Below are 7,952 nucleotides of genomic sequence, written 5' to 3' on the forward strand. Positions count from 1 at the left end.
ATGAGCAAAAGGAAGTGAGCACACATGTTCCTGACAGCTCTGAGTTTGGAGGTTGATATGAAGACATGCCTCTCTGGGTCACCACTTGCCTTGTGTCATATGGTTATTGAAATCTGTTCCGCATCCTATGATTGGTGCGTCAGTGGTGAGGAGTAGTGACAGAGGAGGCTGAGAAAATGGGATCCCTGTGCAAATGTTTGCTGGGTCCTTCTACCAGTTCAAGGATTGACTGAACTTGGTGGGTAGTGATAGGGGTTTGTCTAGGCCAGGGGTTCTCAAACTTCATTGCACAGCAACCCCCTTCTGATAATAAAAATTACTACACAAACCCAGGAGGGGGGGGACCAAAGCTTGATCCCGCTGGCTCAAGCAGGGGGGAAATGCCAAAGCTCAAGCCCCACTGCTCCGGGTGGGAAAGCCAAAGTCCAAGGGCTTCAGCCCCAGGGGTGGGGCCTGTAACCTGAGCCCTGCCACCCAGGGCTGAAGCCCTCTGGCTTTGGCTTTGGCCCTGAACAGTGGGCCCTCAACATGGGGCTAGGTGGTGGGGCTTGGGCTTCACTTTCAGCCCCAGACCCCAGCAATCTAATGCCAGCCCTGGCAATCCCATTAAAATGGGGTCACAAGACACTTTGGGGTCCCGATCCACAGTTTGAGAACCTCTGGTCTAAGCTGTCTCTATTTGGCCTGTAAACTGAGCCAGACCATAACTGGAGACACCTCATGTAAAGTCTGACGTGAGCTATCACAAGTGTGAATGCAACTTTGTGCCCCAGCAGTTGAAGACAGTGTCTGATTTACATCTGAGGGCTGGTTTACAATGTCTCTATGAGTGTAGACAGATTGAGGAATCTGTGTTGTGGGAGGAGTGCTCTCACTTGGAGAGAGTCAAGATCAGCTCCTATGAACTCTAATTTCTGTGCATGGGTTAATTTTGATTTTTGGACATTGATTTGTAAGCCCAGGATTCTGAATAAGTCCATAGTCATGTGGGTAACCCACAGAGCTTTGTCAAAGGAATAAGCCCTAAGGAGGTATTTGTCTAGATAGGGATAGATCCTAATCCCCTGGGAATGAAAATAAGCCACCACTACAGCGAGAACCTTGGAGAATACTCTGAGAACCAATGATATCGCAAAGGGGGATATTCTGCACTGGTAGTGGTCCTGTCCTAGGGTAAATCTGAGGAATCATCTGTGGGATGCTAAGATTGAAATATGTAAACAAGCATCCTGAAGGTCGAGGGCCAAAAAACAGTCTCCCTGTTCCAAAGCTGGAATAATCACTGCCAGAGTGACCATCTTGAATTTCTGAGCCTTGAAAAACCCGTTGAGTCCTCAGCTGTGGGTGCATGACTCAGTTCTAGCAGCTGTGCTGGGGTGTGGTCAGCCTCATTACCTGAAAGTGGGGAAGACTCTCCTCTCTCTTCTGCTTATGCTCAATATGGGATTTGTAAACCCCATTACAGGGCCCTATTGGCTAGAAACTGTATATGAAAAACAAAAAGATGCTTCTGTGCTCAAACTTACAGTCTAACTAATGGTTTATATATTTCTTGATTATCCAAAATCCAGTCAGAAATTTAGTGTGCGGTATTTATGTACCTGAAAAAACTTTCAAAGTTATAATGAGTAGATAGGCTGAGTCAGATTAGATCTCAATCACCCCAGTGTAAAACCAAATTAACTCCACCAATTTCAAACTGATTGACACTGGAGCACCTAAGATCAGAGTGTGTCCCTGAAACATCCATCTACTTTGTAATGTAGACTAGGGAGGGAGAAGATCTCAGTTATACATATTGCAAACTACAGTGACTGAAATGAATTTCAAGGAACAAGACACAAAGGGAGGGTCCCCAGTGAGTCACAAGACACATGCATATTGTTATGCTTAGCAACTAGCATTTATTTTGTAAACAGGGAAGCATAATGTAAATCTTTGGAAGCGAATAGAGATGAGTTCTGCTGATCCAGCTCCTGTTGGCTTACAGTTGAACCAGAGCCAGCCTCTGTATAGTGTGCCAACTGGATGAGAGCAGATGATTATCTTTTCTTTGCAGATATTTTGCTGCCATCCATCAGCCCCGTCCAAAGTCCATTGAAGTCAATGGAAAGACTCCCACTGACTGCACTAGGCTTTGAATCAGACAGACCCTATGGGCAGAGTAAGCACCATACAGCTGGTAAATCTGTTTTATTTATTTCTAGTAGTATAATGCTAGCATGAAACCATTTTTTTTAACTCAAGCATATTTATTTCAAGGATTGAAAATGTTTGGGCCTGATGTGTCCCCTCCCTACCACCCCTTTTGAAATCAATGGCAAAAATCCCATTGACTTCAGTGAGACCAGAATATGGCCCTTTTCATATTGTAATGTCCAAAAAATCAAATACATTTGAAATTCTTTTTAAAAAATAAAACCTGAGGTTGGCTTCTCTCTTTAGCATGGTATGGTTTTAATAGGCAGGAGTTTGTGTATTCAGGGCAGGAATGGCATTCATGCTGCTGACTCCACACTATTGTTATGATGTGGATAATAGTCCCCCTGCGCAAAGGAAGAAGACTTTATTAAATATTAAACTCATGAACTTACTCTGGTTCCCCCTCCCCCTGTATTCTACAATTTTTTTTTTATTAGAACTGATGGTGTGATACACTTTAGGGCTGAGCCCCTCATTGGGAATAATTTTAAGCAGAGGTTTGCTAGAGCTGAAATACATCAGACTTGATTTTTTTCCCCCTGACTTGCGGGAGATTGCTTGGATGCACTTACAAGAAGCTACTGTTTCCACTAGAAAGAAAAGTAATTGAAAATGTTAACTCCTGCCAATGCATGATAATGCTGATATAAATATGGTCACTCAAAACTACCATTATATATGGTAGATAGTCTGTTAAATTCAAATCTGGATGTAGACTTTTCTAAAATGTGGGACTTGAAAGCTGTGGCTTGGTTTAGGCCCACCCCTACTGCTCCTAACCCACAGTCACCAGCAGGCTTGGAGTAAACATAATTTGTGTTGACTCTTTTCTAGATGAAATAGCTTCATAACCCACTCTGTGTTTTTGTTATCAAGAAAAGTGCAGTGCTAACATTTTTTCTCGAGCACCCTTGAGTGTGACACAAAAGCCTCTCACTACTTTCCATATGAAGGAATGCAAACCAGGAGGTCAGATTGCAGAAAGTCAACAGCCAATATTGTAACCATTGAAAAATCTTAGAAAAATGTAAGCAGACATTTTCAGGATTGATTGCATAGACAGACCTTACTGCATAACAAACAAAATACATAACAAGAGGTTAAAGAGGTAGGAGAAACCTACAGGGGAAAAAAAAAGGTGAAGTATTTTTACTTTGCAAGTTTGACTTTCTCATTGGGTTTCCAAGTATAGGGAATATCTCTAAAACTTTTCCTATCTTTAAAACTAGAAGGAACTTTTAAAGTGCGCCCATTATATAGAAAAATGCCCTACATGCATAGAGAAAGCATAAGATTGGGAATCAAAAGACATATGTTCTAATGCCACAGACTTCCTGTTTGACATTGCTCAAGTCACTTAATTTCTCTGTGCCCCAATTTCCCCATATGTAAACTAGAGAAAACTTCATAGGAGCATTAAACCACTAAATTGATTAACTTCTAGAAACAACTGGAGATCCTTGGAGGAAGAGGTGCTATGTTTGGTTACATGCGTAATAATACAATTTAAACTTACTTTAGCATGAATTGTAATAAAAATAAGACAGTAAAGATGCATATGATTTCTGCTGGGAAAAAAATCCATAATAGTTGGAGCTAGAGGTAAGAGGTTAAGCCTGCATGTTCAGTAGATATCTTGACAAGATACATATGGCAATATGATTCCAGTTAAATCACAATTGGGTTTTAAGATTAATGCAAAGGTTTTTAAGGTCAGGCTTGACAAAGCCCTGGCTGGGATGATTTAGTTGGGTTTGGTCCTGCTTTGAGCAGGGGGTTGGACTAGATGACCTCCTGAGGTCCCTTCCAACCCTGAGATTCTATGATTCTATGATTCTATAAATAATATTTAGTGGCATAAGCTCACATTCTACCCTCATAAGAGATTAATGAACATTCAAAGAATGAAAAGTGTGCAGTTGGAAACTGTCATTTAGCAGGTGTCAGTGATCAGCAACCTACTACACAGTAGTATAGGATCTGATTTCTATGTAAAATGATTTAATTTTCTGTATTTGCTAAGTATATGATCATACAGCCCTTACTAATCTACACAATCCTTAATCATGTGAGTAAGCCAATGTAGTTAACATGTGAGATCCTTAATTTGTGACTTCAATGGGAATAATCATGTGAATAAGCAGTCCAGGGAGGTATGTCCACTGCAACTATTCTCCAGGGACAGCGGGGTGATCCTTGCCATGCCAGGCTCCTGACCAGTGTCTGCAGTATGAGTGGTAAAGCACTCTGTCTAGGTAACTCCCCTCTCCAGGAGCTCATCTTACTGGTTTCCTGTCCTGGTAGGTTCCCCAGAGAACTCACTCCCTGCTCAGCCCTCTAGCTCAGGCTTCTTTTGGGAGCTCCCCTCTGTGGGAGCCTCCTGTCTCACTTTGGAGTTACTCTAACTGAGCTTGGGCAACCTTTATTAGGGGCAGGGGCTTGTTTACTAATCAGTCACTTGGGACAGTCAGTTACCTCCAACTGGGGCCTTCATAAGGCACTCATGGGCAGACTGGCCCTATCGCCCCATAAAGAGCAGCTGCACCGTGACACCAGCTAACAGCTGAAAACTGGCTGTCATAAGTCTCACCCCCACTTAGAGCTGTTGGGTTCCAAAATGGGGACCTGCATGGACTCCTCTAAACTAAAATCCTAGTTTAGATCTGGTAAAAGCTGCCACCACCCAATAATGTACGTGTATTGGGACACAGTCCTTCCCCAAAATCCTTGGGGATCCCAAGAGCCCCAAATCCATGGAGTTCTTACACCTAGGAGAAGTAAACCATTCCCCCCCTGCTTCCTCCCCCCTCCCTTTTCCTAGGAGAGATACTGGGATCCAACTACAGAGGGATGCCGTCCTCCTCCCTCCTCCCCTTTCCCTGAGAATTCACCCAAGGAAAGATCAACCAAGTCCTTAACAGAAAAGATTTATTAAAGAATAAAAAGAAAGTAACTGTCTCTGTAATACCAAGATGGAACAATACACAGGGTCTAAACTTATCAATCTCTGGAGATAATTCCCCCTCCCTTTTTTCTCAGTAAAAGCAATAACAGTACAGAATTAAAGAAATTCTATAGCAAAACACAGAATTGCACATATAGAAATCAAATTATAAGACTAATCCGCCTTTCTAATTAATACTCACTATTGGATAGTAGGAACTACTCCAGGAGAACTTGGAGACATGTCTGGCCTCTCTTAGATCCAAAGAGAGCACGAACAATCCAACAAAGAACACAGACAAAGGCTTCCCTCCACAGAGATTTGAAATTATCCTGTCCCTTGATTGGTCCTCTGGTCAGGTGTTTCTCAGGTTACTGAGCTTGTTAACCCTTTCCAGGTAAAAGAGACCTTAACCCTGATCTGTTTATTTATGACACTGGCATTTCCCCCCAAATATTTTATCATCTATTATTTCTGTTTTGATTGAATTAATGCTCTTTAAAATCCATGTTTGGAATGTGACCTCTGCTTTTGTGCTGATTTTGCTGTATTTCTAAAATATACAGGACTCTACTGTGTCATATAAGACATCTACCCTGCAAAAAAAAACCCAAAAAACAAAATCAGGGCAGCAAGTCTCAGAGCTCAGGTTAACTGACTTGGGTTTACACTATGAGGCTAAAAATAGCAGGGTAGACGTAGAATCATAGAACCATAGGGTTAGAAGGTACTGCAAGGATCATTTAGTCTAATCCCCTGCCAAGGTGCAGGATTGATACATTGCACTGTTATTTTGGGTTCCATTAACAGACATAGCATGCAAGTCCTGGGAGATGATAGAACTGCTCTACTCAGAGCTGGTTAGACCTCAGTTGGAATAGTGTGTCCAATTTTGGTCACCAGTGTACATAAAGGATGTAGAGAAATTGGGAAGAATCCAGAGGTGAGTGATAACGATGATCAAAAGGATGGAATGCAAGTCATATGAGCAAAGGCTGAAGGAACTGGGTATGTTTAGTTTGGAAAAGAGGCGATTAAGGGGGGACATGATAGTGGTCTTCCAATACTTTACAGGCTACCATAAAAAAAGATGGAGAAAAGTTGTTCTCTCTTGCCAAAGAGGGCAGGAGAAGAGGCAATGGGTTCAAACTACAGCATAGCAGATTTTAGATTAAATCTCTGGAGAAACTTCCTAACTGTAAGAACAGTAGGACAATGGAACAAACTGCCTAGGGACATTGTGGGGGTTTTCAAAATAAGATTGGATAGTCATTTGTCTTGGATGGCTTAGACACAACAAATCTTGCCTACTGGCAGGAGGTTAGACTTGATGACCCTTGTGCTATGGTTCTATGATTCTGTTACCTCAGGCTTTGAAACCCTTCCCATTCGCTGGGTCTCAGAGCCCAGGCTCCAGCCCAAAGGGGGATATCTACACTGCTAATCTTAGGCCTGTAGCATGAGCCCAAGTCAGTTGACTCTGGCTCTGAGACTCACTGCCTTTTTTTTTCCTCAGTGTAGACGTACCCAGACTCTCACTAGAATCTTCCATAGGAAGGATTGTGATTCCAGCAGGCACAATGTTGGGTGGAGCTTCAAGGAACAAAGCTACTCTGCCAACATCAAAGACAATGCAGTGTCTATTCCCCTTTGAGTTGGCAAGCACTGCTGGCCAATGTCAGGGAGGAACGTATAAGTCCGAGCAATTCCTTTCCCCTCAAAGATGGGGCTATCACCAGCAGCGTTGCTAGCTCTATTCAGGCCTTACTTTCCCAGAACACAGCTCCATTAACTAGAAGCAGTAATAATAATATCAAGCTCTTATATAGCACTTTTCATCAGTGGATCTCAAAGCACTTTACAAAGGAGGACAGTGTCATTATCTCCATTTTGAAGATGAGATAACGGAGGTACAGAGACTTGCCCAAGGTCACACAGCAGCTCAGTGGCAGAGCAGGAAATAGAACCCACATCTGCAGAGTCCCTGTCCAGCACTCGATCCACTAGACCCTGCAGTCTAAGCAATAGGCTCTTATACTCTAGTGGGAGATATGACATACTTCCAGCACTTACATAGGACAGTCCTGTCTATGGAGCTCACAAGCCTCATTTTATCAGTGAACTGTTTCATTGTTCCAGTGTAGGTCATGGTAGAGGAGGGAAAGACAATCTATCTGACACTTACAGCTAGTTTCATGAAGGGCTTTGAAATTCAGGGCCAACACCTCAAACTGGACTGCCTATTCAATGGGTTGATGTGTTCAGTGTGGCCTGTTTCGTTTAGCAAAAAGACTGATGTATTTTCTGCCAGCAGGAGCTTTTTAAGGGCATGTTGCTTAATTCCCTGAGTTGCTTAATTCCCATCACTAATTGAGCCTGGAGGCCACAAATGCATGGATTACCGTGGCTCATCTGACTTTGATAGGACAATATTCTGTTCACCTTAGACCCTCTGCCCACCTTACATACCTCCACAGGGGCTGACTAAAATGTTGCCTTAAATCTAACAATGAAAAAAGGATTATGGGTAGGGACAATTATAAAATGAAGAATTTCGTAAGGATTATACCAGGGGTCAGCAACCTCTGGCATGCGGCTTGCCAGGGTAAGCACCCTGGCAGGCCGGGCCAGTTTGTTTACCTGCTGCGTCCGCAGGTTCGGCCTATTGCGGCTCCCACTGGCCACGGTTAGCTGTCCCAGGCCAATGGGGGCTGCGGGAAGCGGCATGGGCCGAGGGATGTGCTGGCTTCCTGTCTATAGAAATTATATTCTCCATTACATTTTAGCAGAATTTTCTACAAGGAAT

Source organism: Mauremys mutica, chromosome 1 (assembly GCF_020497125.1).
Source record: "Mauremys mutica isolate MM-2020 ecotype Southern chromosome 1, ASM2049712v1, whole genome shotgun sequence".
In the NCBI taxonomy this organism is placed as follows: Eukaryota; Metazoa; Chordata; order Testudines; family Geoemydidae; genus Mauremys; species Mauremys mutica.